Below are 15552 nucleotides of genomic sequence, written 5' to 3'. Positions count from 1 at the left end.
TCACCTTTGACTGGACTTAACCATCCATAGGTCCTTACCTTTAACCTTTACTCGTCCCCACAGGGGCAGAGAAAGGGGGATGTGCTGGGGGTGGTCCATCCCAGGTGCAGGGGCATCTTAGCCATAGAGGCTACTGGCACAAGGCGCTAGGGCGCCATGTTCTGGAGGGCACTTTGGAGGGCGCCTTCGCCATGCCGCGCCGTGCCCAGAGCCTCAAGCCCTGCCAGCAGCACCGCCCTCACCCGCCTCTTCTCGGGCTGCGGGCGCTGTTGCGGGGAAGACGGTCGCGAGTCTCGCATCGGCACGGCAGCCAGGGCACCCTGGGCGGCAGAGCCATGCAGCCGCTTCGGCCGAGCGGCCACCACTGCCGCTGTTCCCACCTCCGGCTTGGCAATCTTTGTAAAGCGTAGGCGCCTCGTCTGCCCAGGGGCAGAGGAGCCGCAGGAGGAGTGGCGCGGTGGCCCCGTTGGTGTTCCGGGCCAGATAACCTCTCCAAGGAGCGCGTGGGGGCTCCCCAAAGCGGGTGCATGAGCCCGTCTTTTGGGACGGAGGGAAGAGACAGGGGCCGGATTCCCAGGCTGGGGACCTCCTGTTGCGCTCCATCAAGGTGGCGGAAGGGTGGGTGGGTGGGCCTGAGGGATCCCTGCACCACGGCGCCAGATAGGCTTAAGACGGCCCTGCCCAGGTGTCACCACTGAGGGGGGTGACAAAATCCCGGGTGGCACTCAAGCAGCGTGCCCAAGCCATGCTTCTCTCCTGGGAGTGACGCAATGGCTTGGGCGCCCCCAGGCTCCATGCTGCCCCAAATGGTCCAGCCGCTTCCTCCCCTCAGCTGTAGGGTGGCTGAGTGGCAGACAGACTCCTCAGAGGCCCCGCAGAGCGTCCTACCCCGGCTTGCCCCACCCCACGTGGCTGGGCCCGCCCCTGGATGCAGGGCACACCCACTGCCCCAGGCGCCCAATCAGCTTGCTCCGCCACTGCCTCCCCACTCATAGAATCATAGAATTGTAGAGCTGGAAGGTACCCCAAGGATCATCTAGTCCAATCCCCTTCAATGCAGGAACATGAAGCTGTCATATACAGGGATTGAACCATCAACCTTGGCATTATCAGCACCACGCTCTAACCAACTGAGCTATTCATGGAAGCCTCAATCACATCTCAATATGGTTTAGCTATAATCCATAATTGGAGGCCGCGTAAGCATCTTTCCAAAAGTCAAACTCCATTCTAAAAGCTGAATAATACAAACTGAACAACTCCCCAAAACATTTTTTAAAACAACAACAACAACAACCCTGCCCTCCACCCCCTACCCTAACCACCTAATAATGCTGTGAATGTGTGACTGGTATTGTGGTTGAAGAGAATAGCTGCTCCGGAAAGAGATGTTTGGCCATCAACTCAGGCTATAGCAGCAAACCTTCAGTGCTCCTTCGACAGCTCTGCAGCTCTGGTTTCTCTGCACCCTTTGCTTGCCAATGGAGAGTGAAGATGGTTATACTGCTTTGAACGTCCAGTCTAGGAGGGTTGCATCAGGAACTGCCGCTGTAGCTCAGAAACAAGGTACTCAGTTCACACCCCTCTATCTTCCAGTTTTTGTCTGATTCCACATTTGTGCCTTTATAAGCAGTATTTTTGTTTGACTAATAAGACGGAAATACAGACGGGTACATGGCACCTAGGGATGGGGAAGAATTTCCGTTTTGTTTGCATTTTCATGAGAAACTACCCAAATCGCACTATTCGAAACGGTCTTTCAAAATTTGCACTTGTGTTTGAATTTTGCAATGCCACAAAATATGCATATACAGTGGTACCTCAGTTTATGAACACAATTGGTTTCAGAAGTCTGTTCATAAACTGAAGCATTCATAAACTGAAGCGAACTTTCCCATTGAAAGTAATGGAAAGTGGATTAATCCGTTCCAGACCGGTCCATGAAGTACTCAACCTGAAGCGTAGTTAACCCGAAGCATGGGTGTAATTGGTTCTGGAAGTCTGTTCATAAACTGAAGCGTTCATAAACTGAAGCGAAATTTCCCATTGAAAGTAATGGAAAGTGAATTAATCCGTTCCAGATGGGTCCGCGGCATTCGTAAACTGAAAATTCGTAAACCGAGGTGTTCATAAACCGAGGTTCCACTGTACTGGTATCTATAAATAATATACAAAATTTAAATTTGTATATCATTTAAATAATATGCAAAAATTCAGAGGAAATCACTTGCAAAAATGTGTACACATGAAAACTGCATATAAAAATGTGGGAGAAATCTGAAGTAAATGCGGATGAGTTTTCATTAAAAAAAAAAAGGTTGGAAGCAACCCTCAAAGTTAAATTTGACTTTTTAAATGATCAGTGCTACACAAGTGTGAAAGGTTTCTGAACAGGTAAAAGGACGGGGAATTGTCATTTGAAGTTCACATACAAATGAAATCAAGATCTGGCTGCAAGTTTTTAAACATGATGAGAGTAGAAATGTTTCAATATTCAATTTATACATTGTAAAGAAACCTGGAGTTATTTCTGATCATCAACAAGTGCATTTATGTACTCAGTAATACGTCTATGGCCACTGGTCCCATCACCTCCTGGCAAATAGAAGGGGAAGAAATGGAGGCAGTGAGAGATTTTACTTTCTTGGGCTCCTTGATCACTGCAGATGGTGACAGCAGTCAGGAAATTAAAAGACGCCTGCTTCTTGGGAGAAAAGCAATGACAAACCTAGACAGCATCTTAAAAAGCAGAGACATCACCTTGCCGACAAAGGTCCGTATAGTTAAAGCTATGGTTTTCCCAGTAGTGATGTATGGAAGTGAGAGCTGGACCATCAAGAAGGCTGATCGCCGAAGAATTGATGCTTTTGAATTATGGTGCTGGAGGAGACTCTTGAGAGTCCCATGGACTGCAAGAAGATCAAACCTATCCATTCTTAAGGAAATCAGCCCTGAGTGCTCCCTGGAAGGACAGATCGTGAAGCTGAGGCTCCAATACTTTGGCCACCTCATGAGAAGAGAAGAATCCTTGGAAAAGACCTTGATGTTGGGAAAGATGGAGGGCACTAGGAGAAGAGGACGACAGAGGACGAGATGGTTGGACAGTGTTCTCGAAGCTACAAACATGAGTTTGACCAAACTGCGGGAGGCAGTGCAAGACAGGAGTGCCTGGCGTGCTATGGTCCATGGGGTCACGAAGAGTCGGACACGACTAAACGACTAAACAACAACAAATACGTCTATGATTCTCAGCACAATTTCCTTCCATGTGGTATTTGTTATTTTGTATCCCAGAAAAAGAAGATGCAGAAATAGGGCCAAGGGTGTCTTTTGTTATTTTCTAACAAATTTGTTGTCTTGATTTCTTCTTATTCTGGTAATTTTTGCCATATCTGCCTGGTCCATTGATTTCTGTAGCTAGTCTTCTCTCTATACTGTTTTGGTAGTTCAAATCCTAAAATTCCCAAAAGAAAAGCTTCTGTTTTTTGTTTACAAATGTGTTATCTTAAACATTTTTAGAAAGGAATGGAAATGGTTCATTGAATATTTACAAATAAATTGTAAACAGACATTAAGACATGGGCAGGATTATTCTAAATACCTGCAGTTTCAAAATAAACATTTATGAGATATATGTGAGCACAGAAGAATAAAAGAATAAGTGAAGATAATTTGGAGTGTGTAGGAAATGATGAAAATAAATGCAAGGAACCACAGAAAGAGGGGAAGGAAGCCAAGGTTTGATATAATTATTGTTGAACTATTGTTGTAATGTATATAAATGAAAATTATAAATAAGATTTTTTTAAAGGATGCCATTTGTTCTAATGCATAAAGACAAAGAAATTCAGTGCTTATTGTCTGAAACAAATTCTCAGATTTATTAGAGATATTTTCTAGCACACTTTTAAAAAATGAATTAAAATACGGTCAAACCTGTTTATTAGTTTGCAGAAAAGCAGCACTGGACACTTATGCATAATTGAGGGCAATGCAAATAAAATTAGTTTTGCTAGTTAGCTTGCAAAATAAGGTGTTATAGGATTCTTTTATTTAAATTGAATTTTCATTTCAAGAAATAGAGCAAATGAATTAATGAATGATAAGTGTGGGAAAAACTGGTTTTTATCAAACAGGTTTTTTTATAAAAAAAAATTGAAGTAGCAGAACAGGGAAATGCTTAGCTCACAAAATTCCTTTAAAGCATCAAAAATCTGGCTTTCTCATTTCAATATGCTGTAGATCATTGCTTAGTTTGTAAAATAGCAAATACAATATACAGTATAGTGACTACTCATGACGGGGCCTCTTCTCATAATTTGATCACATACACACCCCATCCAGAATACAAATAAGTGAATGTTCTTCTAAGGAAGAAAGAAGTAATGAACATTAGATGGGGGTTGATATGTTAATTTCAGTTTCTCTCAATTTCTCACTTTTCTAGATGCCAGTTGTCCATATTCCACATGAGTTTGCAATTTCAAAAAATGGTCTTCCCGAAAACTCTTCAGCACTCTAGTGTGAATTTCTCCTAATGCATGCATTATTTTATGCAGTTTTCACTAATTCAGTATGATCACATCTTGCTTGCATTTAACATGCCATACACGGTTGAAGGGAGACTGGTTCATATGGCAAAAGTTAAATCCAAGCAGAGCAGAGAGCTTAAAGGCTCTTTACACACTGGGTCTGCTTGGGTTACTCAGTACATAAAGAACTTTTAGTCTATTTGCCTTGCTTGCTCTTTGAGTATGGGGGATTCTTTCTCTCTCTGCCCTTCACCCAGCAGCCATGTGGGCCACTCCTAGGGCTTGGGTATATGCAGTTTTGACGTCTACATGGAACTCTTGGAACCAAAACCCTGTATATAATGCAATCACACTGGAGACACACTTTTGCATAGCAATTCCCCCCATTACAATTCATTTTTATATGTTATTTTCACTAATACTTCCCTCTCCTTTGTTTTCAAAATTCAGTCTGCTTCTAAATTTGTCTTCTTCCCTGTACAATGTTGCAAAAATCCACCCATTTCTTTCTGTCTCCTTGGCTCAAGCCTTGACTGATGCTCTCCTTGACTAATACAGAGGTACCTCAGGTTAAGAACTTAATTTGTTCTGGAGGTCCGTTCTTAACCTGAAACTGTTCTTAACCTGAGGTACCACTTTAGCTAATGGGGCCTCCCGCTGCCGCCGTGCAGCCGCCATGCGATTTCTGTTCTCATCCTGAAGCAAAGTTCTTAACCTGAGGTTCTATTTCTGGGTTAGTGGAGTCTGCAATGTGAAGCGTCTGTAACCTGAAGCGTCTGTAACCCGAGGTACCACTATACAAGCTTTTTGGCTCTGCCATTTCCCTTGTAACTGTTCACGTCCTCTCTTCAAACGTCACTGCCCAAATCATTCAGTGCTCAATTAATCCTTTCCCAGGCTTCACCTTCTGTATTCAGTCACAAGTTGAGCGACAAATTGTGTTTTATTCCAACTCTTTGTGAATTCCAACTCACCATTTGTCTTGAGCAAATACTCCAGCTGTTATTTTTACTTTTATGCCAACCATGTGATAGGGTTGGCCCAGCCACTCTGGGTGGTTTTCAACAAATTAAACACATGAAGCACAGTAAAACATCAAACATTAAACAATTCCCTATACAGTGGTGCCTCGCTAGATGAATTTAATTCGTTCCACGGGTCTTTTCTTATAACAAAAAATTCGTCTAGCGAATCCCATAGGAATGCATTGAAATTTTTTTTGACCATAGGAATGCATTAATTGAATTTCAATGCATTCCTATGGGAAACCGCAATTCGCTAGACGATTTTTTCATAAAAGGAATTCGTCTAGCGAGGCAACCTCCGCTAGAAAAAACCTTTCGTTAAGCGGAAATTTTATTAAGCAGGGCATTCATTAAGTGAGGCACCACTGTACAGTGCTGCCCTCAGATGTTTTCTAAAAGTCAGATAGTTATTATCTTGACATCCTTGAGGGTGTTCCATAGGTCGGGTGCCACTACCGAGAAGGCCCTCTGCCTAATTCCTTGAAGGCCCTCGGAGCTGGATCTCAGGGTGAATGATGAGGGTGGAGATGCTCCTTCCGGTGATTATAGCACCACAGACTTATGCGTCATTGAGTGCATCCCTGGGCCTGCCTAGGATCAGGCTGCACGTGTCAATGTTCAAAGAAGTATGCATGTAGCATGAAGCGTGCATATAGATGGGTCTTTGCTTGTTGCATCTTCTGCAACATTTCACACTCCTTCCCCCAGCCTAGTGAATAAAAAAACACTTCTATAGATGCTGTACCTAATGTCCTAACCAAGGCACAGTCTAAAGGTGTGAGTGAGCATGCTGCCTGACCACCCGCTCCACCCACATCCTTTTCCTATGTACCTACTGAGCCACAGAGGCAACCCATGGCGAAAACTACAGCGCCTGCTTGTCCTGTTCTCTGCTAACACCTGTTCACCACTGTGCCTGCCCAACAAAGGCTGGTGACTCATTTGTTCCGCTGCAACCAAGGACACGTTTTCAAATGCAATGGCCAAAGGTTTTACTACAGAACTTCTTTCTACTTCAGGTCCACTTCCTCAGGGCCGTTTTTAGCATATGTGCCGCTGGGGTGCAAAGATCTGCCCAGCGCTCCCAAATTTAGTTTAACTTTTACTATGCTTATGTCAGACATCACACTAATAATAATAATAATAATAATAATAATAATAATAATAATAATAATAATTTTATTTATACCCCGCCCATCTGGCTGGCTTTCCCCAGCCACTCTGGGCGGCTTCCAACAAAATATTAAAATACAATGGTTATATTTTACCTTTTCTCATTATCGTGAGAGCTCCATCGAAGCTCAATCTTATTTTTGTCTTTTGTGAACTTCTAAATTGGACAAGTTTAGCCTGGCAGATGTCCACATTCCTACATCACTTCCACACACCCCTTTAAACTCCTTCTGAAAATTCAACATTTTAGTGTACATTTCTCTGAATATAATCATTTTCGTTTGCAGTTTTGCCCAGCCAGCACACAATTTTTTTCAAGCCTAATGCAATGCATTTTGACAATTTACTAAACAAATACCATCTGCCTGTTGTCTCTTGAAGGGATGTTTTTGTGTGTCAAAAAACAAAACAAACACAAATCACCCAGCCTTTTCCCTGCAATGTTTGGCAGCCTGCAATGAGTTGCGGGAGACTCTAGTCTAGGCACTGCTGACTCACATCATTCAAGTTTTCCCTCTCGTCACAGATGCTTCTGGGCCTCCCTGTTGGTACCCTATCACCCTGTGGGCAGGAGGCTTTGTGATCATCCTCCTGGCAGTGGCTGTTACAGTCTTGGGTGAGTATTATTTATTATTTCATTGATGAATTGCTTTCCATGTGGCATCCTGAAGTGGTTTACCATACAATAAAAGCACATACAGAATGATTGTCTAAATGAAAACAGCACACCTTCCATCAGCTCCAGCCCAGTCAGAAGGTTATGAACATTTGGTCTGGCCCAGTATGGCAGCTCTCAGAACAGCAGCAGAAGATGAGACTCCTGACTATCAGCCCCAGAGTCTCTGAGATTCAGCGGAATCACCCAGCAACTTACCGAGCAGTGGGAAAAAATCCCTCAAGGAATTTGAAATGGGGAAAATTAGAGCATATTCTCAAACATTAAAAATAAGACTACAGTCCGTTTGACTTCCAAAACATTTGGAAGCCAAAGCGCAGCTTCTGATTGGCTGCAGGAAGCTCCTGCAGCCAATTGGAAACCGCAGAAGCACAGTCAGACATTCGGCTTCCAAAAAGAGTTCACAAACCGGAACACTCACTTCCAGGTTTGCGGTGTTCGGGAGACAAAACGTTCGAGAACTAGGCTGTTTCAAAACCAAGGTACAACTGTACTGTACTTCTAAATATATAATCTTCTAATGTCCCAGTCGGTATCTGTATTGGATTTGAATTGATTCTATATATGTGGTGTCCTTGTTTTTAAATTGTGTGTACTTCATCCACAAATATTGAAAGTAGTGCCATTTGGGATCTAAAGCAATCAATTGAGATGTATTTTGTTCCCTATCCTGAAATTTTGTAACCAAAAGTTTTTAATCTTTAGGCATTCCCAGAGATATCTATAAGCGTTCCATCATTCCCACAGTTTCTCCAACATTGTGGAGAGTTATTTCTGTCTATTTTCCTTAGCAACTGTCAGCCTTCGGAGGATCCAACCCCCCCCCCCCCCAAGGTAGGGTGCCAGGAATAGATAAGGCAAGGAAAGTTCTTATCAATGCTATTTATTCAATATTCACAGAGAGAGGCTTGGAAATGCACCCTCCTGGAGTAATGGCATTGCTCTGAGTGAAACCCCCACTTCTCATGAGTCATTGCTACAGGTGCTGAAAAGTGCCTTTTGTCTCTGAGCTCTCTGCTCTCCTACTTTCAAGGCCCGCTGTGTTCTATAAAAGTGGGGATCCGGAATGCTTTCTAAAGAGTGGCAGCTGTCACCCCCTGCTGCTTCCTATTCCTCCTCTCCCATTATTTCCCAGCTTTCCCCCTCATCTGCCTCTGCCTCTGTGATCTCCCTCCAACCCCTTGTTGTAATTCAGAACTGTCTCCTCCTTCTCTGGAAGGTTCAGGCTGGGGAGCCAGTCTCCGCCATTCCTCCTCTGCAGAGTCTCTGACATCACCCCCCTCTCCAGAGCCCCTCCCCCTCCCACCCCAGTGGTTTCAGTCGGTTGGGGTGGTGTGTATAGTGAGACCTTTACAAGTCCGGCGCATGGTCATGTTCTGTGTACTCCCATGAGCTTTCTTCGGGGCCATACCCCTTCCACAAAATCAGGTATTGCAACTTCTTTCTTCGCATCCTGAAGTCTAGAATTTGTTCTACTTCATACTCCTCCTCTCCTTCTACCATGACAGGAGGTGAAGGTGCTTGTCTCGGTACCTGGTAAGGGTGCGGAGGCACGACCGGGCAACAAAACTGAAGCTCTGGGAGGAAGACCTTTAATTGCCTACAGACAGCCACCCAATCTTAAAGAACTCCTCACCCACAATAATACAACCACCAGACTTAACATGGACACTGGTACCAGAGCCTGCAATAAATTCAGATGCCAACTTTGCTGCCACATACACCCGGACAACATCATTACTGGCCCCAACAACATCCAACATACCATCTCAGGACTATTTAATTGCTCATCTTCTAACATTGTGTATGCCATCAAATGCCAACAATGCCCTTCAGCTCTCTATATTGGACAAACAGGCCAAACCCTACGCCAAAGGATAAATGGACATAAATCTGACATCAGGAATCACAAGGCAGAGAAACCAGTAGGAGAACACTTCAATCTCCCAGGACATTCTATACAAGATCTCAAAGTAGCTGTTTTATTACAGAATTTTTTCAGAAACAGACTGGAAAGAGAAGTTGGTGAATTGGAACTCATTACCAAGCTTAAAACCATGGAGACACCTGGTATGAACAGAGACATAGGATTCTTATCTCATTAAACACGATCAAGCTTTCCTTAGCACCTCAGCCCTTGTTTTTTCCCGCAAGACCAATTGCAGTCATTAACAGTTGTTAACAGTCATCAACAGGTTTACCACTCCTATCAGCCCATCACCCATTCCCATCACCCGCCCCCCCCCAGCCTCTGAATATACATAAGGGTCTGGTTACTTCTGTTTCAGTGTATCTGATGAAGTGTGCATACACACGAAAGCTCATACCAAAATAAAAACTTAGTTGGTCTTTAAGGTGCTACTGAAGGAATTTTTTTATTTTGTTTCAACTCAGACCAACACGGCTACCTACCTGTAGTGGAAAATGGAGTGAATCTTCATGGTTACAGGCAATCGGAGCCAGAAAGCCACGGGGTTGATCTGATCTACAACTTCAAATGGGACCACCCTCTGTGGGTCCAATTTCTAGCACCTGCCTTTCTGTGGCAAATCATGTGTCGACAGCCATACCTGATCTCCCACCTGAATCTCAGTGTCAGGTAGTCTGTGTGCATCAGCGAATCTCTTATAAGCTTCCTTTGCACAATCCAAACACTCTGTTAGAAAACTCTGTATTGCTGTCAGTTCTTCTATGAAGACTTCTGCTGCTAGCACTGGCCAGGTGTCAGCCAAGGATGGGAAGGTGCAAGGATGGTATCCATAATTGGCAAAGAAGGGGGTCTGCTGTGATGAAGCTTGAAGAGTGCAATTGTATGCAAACTCAGCCAGTGGGAGCTTAGTTACCCAATTGTCTTCCTAGTGGTTTACATATTCTGATTAGCTGTCAATTGGGAGTAGACTGACAGCTGAGGAGAAGTAATGCCATTTGGGAAAGTCAGTGAGGGAGGGAGGTGTGAGGCAAAAACCTCCAAAAGCTGAGGTGAAAATGGGTATCTGAGGCCCAAATTATAAGCTGTTCTTCCCCATTATGTTAATAATGGTTTGCCGGTAGATATCAGCTGTGTTAGGCCAAGATGCTGCCCCAGATAAAGATTTTGACAGAAAAAACATGGCAGAAGTGTGTCACCATTGTCTTATCATATCCATCTTCTTGTCCCATTCCTTGGCCTCTATATTTTGAAATTGTGCCTTAACATTATGCCTATTCATTTAAATGACTATTTGTTTTGCGGAAGCAGCCTTACAATTGGAAGCTGAAAAGGGATGCAATGCCTCAACAGATAAGTTTCAGGCTTCCCTAAGACACAACTTCTGCAATCAAAATCAGAATATGTCCTCAGGTAGAATTGATATATTGTACTGCTGTCTCTTTCAAGCATAGCAATTGTATGTAAGAGCTTGCTTTCAGTTCACATCTGTGTTGTTTTGAGGCATAAAACCTTCTGTAAAGAAACTGATTTCATTCATTGACATTCATTGATTTCATAGACTTATAGAATTGTAGATTTGGAAGGGACCCTAAGGGTAATCTAGTTCAACCCCCTACAATGCAGGAATCTCAGCTAAAGCATCCATGACAGATGGCCGTCCAACCTCTGCTTAAAAACCTCCAGGGAAGGAAAGTCCACAACCTCCCATGTACCACTGTTGAACAACTCCTACTGTCAGAACGTTTTTTCTGATATTTAGTCAGAGTCTCTTTCCTTGTAACTGAATCTGTTGTTTCAGGTCCAACCCTATGCAGGGAAAAAAGAAGCTTGCTCCATCTCCTGTGTGGCAGCACACATTCCAGCTTGTCAAAGGCCTTCTTAAATTGTGGCACCTAGAACTGGACACGGTACTCCAGGTGGTGTTTTCATAGCTTGGTGGTAGAGCACCGAACTTGGATGCAGAAAGTCCCAGATTCCATCCCTGGTGTCTCAAACTGCTGCTGGTCAGTGTAGACATAATTGAGCTAGATGAACCCCATGGTTTCCCTCAGAATAAGACAGATCCCTATGCTCCTAAAATATCAAGCATTGGTAGTTTCATTCCAGAGCTAACTTCACACACAACTCTAGCCATTGACTTTCTCACTAAAAGCCAGGTAATGGAGGGGAGTCCCACACATTTGCCCTCTGGCACAGATCCACTTCCTTTGTTATACCAAGGACAGCATTTAAGGCCATTAACTCACCTGGCTAGTTCAACAATGGAATACCGGTAATCCAGGCACGTCCAACTTTGAGGAGTTTCAGAGAGCACCCTGCAAACCCTCAGATTGCTGGACAACATCACTCAGCCTAGAGACACTGATTCATGGGCGTACCCAGCATAGGGCAGGGGAGGCCAGCTGCCCCCCCGAAGCAGAAAAATAATAATTAAATGGTTATAAAGTGATGAAATGAAACAAAATTAGGTAGGGCGATGGCAAATAATCAGTTGTTTACCACACTGAAATGGTGTAAAAACCAAGTTCCGCGTCACTATACTGAGCCGCTAGTTGATCAGTATTTTAGTTGACCATGGCTTGCCCCCCCCCTTAGTTTTGATCCTGGGTACGCCCCTGGACACTGTCATAATCATTAAGTGTCTTTCCTTCCACAGATAATTCCCCTTGCAAAGTGTGCCCTGTACAATGGCAGCTCCATAGGGACAAGTGCTACTGGCAATCAGACTATATGAAAACCTGGGAAGATAGCAAGCATGACTGTTCAACAAGGGATTCTCAACTGCTGGTCATCCAAGACAAGGAGGAGATGGTAAGGGGACAATTACACATTTCAGGCAATGCATTCCCATGCAGGTTAATTCAACTGAGCTTAACTCTAGCTTAGTAGTGTTACAAATTTAAGCTTGGATTTAAGCCTGTCTCATGGATATACCCAAAAATCACATGAGTCATTGAGTGGGGAAGGAGTACTCTTGTAATTTATTATTTCTGTGCAGAAAATGTCCAGGAGGGGAAATCTTCCCAAATTCTCTGGCCCCATGCCAATACATTTCACATCATTTTATACAAATGAAATGATAATGCATTCCACAAATTCCATTAAGTTTAAATTTCCTGTCCAATCAGAACACTTTGTTTCCCTCACCTCATTTCCTGTGCTGCCTCTCTGTGATTGGTCTAAACTTGCAAACTTATATGAGCACGTGTACTAACTACCATCCTAAACAAAGAGCGCCAAGTGATTGGCCAAAAGTTTAGACAAAGGAGCTTTCCTCGTGGTTTGCTAGAATTTTATTGCAGGATTAAATTTCACCTCACTCCAGTACCTAGCATAGTCCGACCACATTCCAAGCATGCTCCGTATGTCTAAATCATGGGTGTCAAACACAAGGCCCGGGGGCCAAATCCGGCCCGCCAGACCTCGTCATGTGGCCCGCCAAGCGCCCCAGGCAGCAGGACCCAGCAGCGGGACCTTGCTGCTGAAGCGCCGCGCCGACAAAGCGCCGACAAACAGCTGGGGCCGGGGGGGGGTCCCTTCGCGCTCTTTTCTGGCCCTGAATCAAGGCGGCGACCCCCCCTTCCCTTTCTTTCTTCCTCTCTCTCGTTCTTATTCTTTCTTTCCCTCTCCTTCCTTCCTTCTTTATCTCTGTCTTCTCTCCCTCTTTCTTTTTCTTTCCTTCTTTATTCCTTCTTTCCTACTCTTCTTTCTCTCACCTCTTTCCTTCCTCTCTCCCTCCTGCTCCCTCTTTTCTTTCTTTCTTCCTTACTTCCTTCCTTTCTTCCTTCCGTCCTTCCCATCTTTCTTCCTCTCCCTCATTCTTATTCTTTCTTTCCCTCTGCTTCCTTCCTTCTTTCTTTCTCCCTTTCCGTCTTCTCTCTCTCTTTCTTTTTCTTTCCTTCTTTATTCCCTTCCTTATTTCCTACTCTTCTTTCTCTCCCCTCTTTCCTTCCTTCCTCTCTCCCTCCCACTCCCTCTTTTCTTCCTTCCTTCCTTCCTCCCTCCCCTCCCCTCCCTCTCCCTCTCCCTCTCCCTCTCCCTCTCCCTCTCCCTCTCCCTCTCCCTCTCCCTCTCCCTCTCCCTCTCCCTCTCCCTCTCCCTCTCCCTCTCCTCAGAAACATAGGATGCTGCTTTATACTTCTGGCCCTTAAACCCTGGAACCAGGAGAGCAGCTCCAGTGAGTCAACCTCAGCCAGTCCCTTTGGTGAAGGGTGGTGGCTCACTGGCCGAACATCTGTCCTGCATGCAGAAGGACCCCAGCATCTCCAAGTACTAGTAGCTCTGCAAAGGTCCTGCATGAAACCCTAGCGAGCCTCCACCACCCAGTGCAGTTACCAAAAATCATTTTTCAATAAATTGTACAATAATTGTACATTTGAATATCTACTTGCCATTATTCTGACTATGTTTCTGCTTTCAGAGCTAGTTATTACTTACATTATTACAAAAAACAGTAATAACTGAATGCAGTGACAATAATTTATGATAATAAAGAGTGGACACATAGTCCTACAGATACAACCGGCCCTTTGAGGGTGACCAAACTGCTGATGCGGCCCCCGATGAATTTGAGTTTGACACCCCTGGTCTAAATCTTATATGACCTGATTATTTTATAATTCTACTTCAGTAGCTCTGCAATGATATCATGGTTGGTGACTTGAGAAGCATGTGGAGTTTAGGGCCTTGTTTAGTTCTTCATCCCATTCCCATCCATGGCCAGTTCATCAGTGTCTAGATAGGGCCTTGGGGAGCTTGACTAGTGAGAACCAAAGCAGTAAGTTGCAAGCAAATCCCTGTAACTGTAGCCCAACTCCTCTTTTTATTTAGAAAGACTCTTTAGGAAGGTGAGGTTGGTGGTGGAGCAGGGGCAGAGGAGGAGCTTGTCTTCCACTTGTTATTTCCCCATTCCACGCGGCCTTTCAGCGGCTTTCCCCCATGGATGCTTTGAAGCTTGTTTGGAGACTTTTTTAACAGAGTTCCCACTATATGCAATTTCACTTAAATGCACAGTGCCTGGCAACGTAACCCCTGCATAAATGTGGAGGTCTGTATTATAAATGCTTAATGCTGCTTTGATTACTATTCTTGACTAATGCTTCTTTGTAATTAATATCAACTTTCACATGTTACTACTTTATTTTATTTTATATGTAAGCTTTATTCTGAAGTTATCAACTTGAAAATAATTTTATTTTATTTTATTTTATTTTAAAATGCATTATCTCTCATACAGGATTTCATAAAAAACATTACAAAACATGTAGTACACTGGATTGGACTCTCACGATTAAAACTGGAGAAGAAATGGATTTGGATTACAGGCTCCCAGCTTGATCAGAGTCTGTGAGTCGTTATTGTTTTTAATCAAAGCAAAAAAGACCGCACAACTTTTAGTGCAAAGATTATCTTGGTGTGCAATTAAGGCATTGGTTTTTGCACTGGTTCCAATTAAGTTGCCAGCTTTCTCATGCAGAGAGAGGGGTAGCTAGGGACTGATACTGTATTAGAGATGTTGCCAAATTTCACGTTTAATTTGCACTGAACATTTAAGCAAGTGCTACTCTTGCCTGTTTATAAGCTAAAGTTTTAGTAGGCTGATGGAAAATTTGTAAAATATATTTTTTGCTTCTTCTATTGGCTGCTGAGAAGATACACTCAGTTGACTCCTGAGAAATCAGAAAAGGTCTGGGGTGGCAAGTTCCCCTTCCATGAAGGCACGAGAGTAGCACTCTTTTTATTTATTTATTTATTTATTTTTTATTCACTGGCCACCTCACTCCCCGCTCATGGTCTCAATTGAAGTGTCCCCCTTGGTCCACAGCACTGGTTCTCCTTAGGGGCATAAATGGAACCACAGTGGGAGGGAAGGGAGTGGAGGAGTAACTCTTCCCACTTTGCTCACAATCTCATAGAATCATAGAGTTGGAAGAGACCACAAGGGCCATCCAGTCCAACCCCCTGCCAAGCAGGAAACACCATCAAAGCATTTCATTTGCTGCCTCCCCAGCATTGATAATGCAAGGAATTCTGGAGGCTATTGTAGAGAGTCTTGCACAGAGCAGCTGGTGAAGTTTTTGAAAAGTGAAAGAATAGTAGAAAATCCTCACCCTCTTTGTCCTAACCAGTGACAACGCCCTTCTCCATGGAATTCTTTTTTTTAAAAAAAAACTCACCCTGTTTCTATATTCAGTTTTCTGTCACTCTTAACACACA

Source organism: Zootoca vivipara, chromosome 2 (genome assembly GCF_963506605.1).
Source record: "Zootoca vivipara chromosome 2, rZooViv1.1, whole genome shotgun sequence".
NCBI lineage: Eukaryota > Metazoa > Chordata > Lepidosauria > Squamata > Lacertidae > Zootoca > Zootoca vivipara.
The sequence above is the reverse complement of the archived record's forward strand: the minus strand, read 5'-3'. Positions refer to the sequence as shown.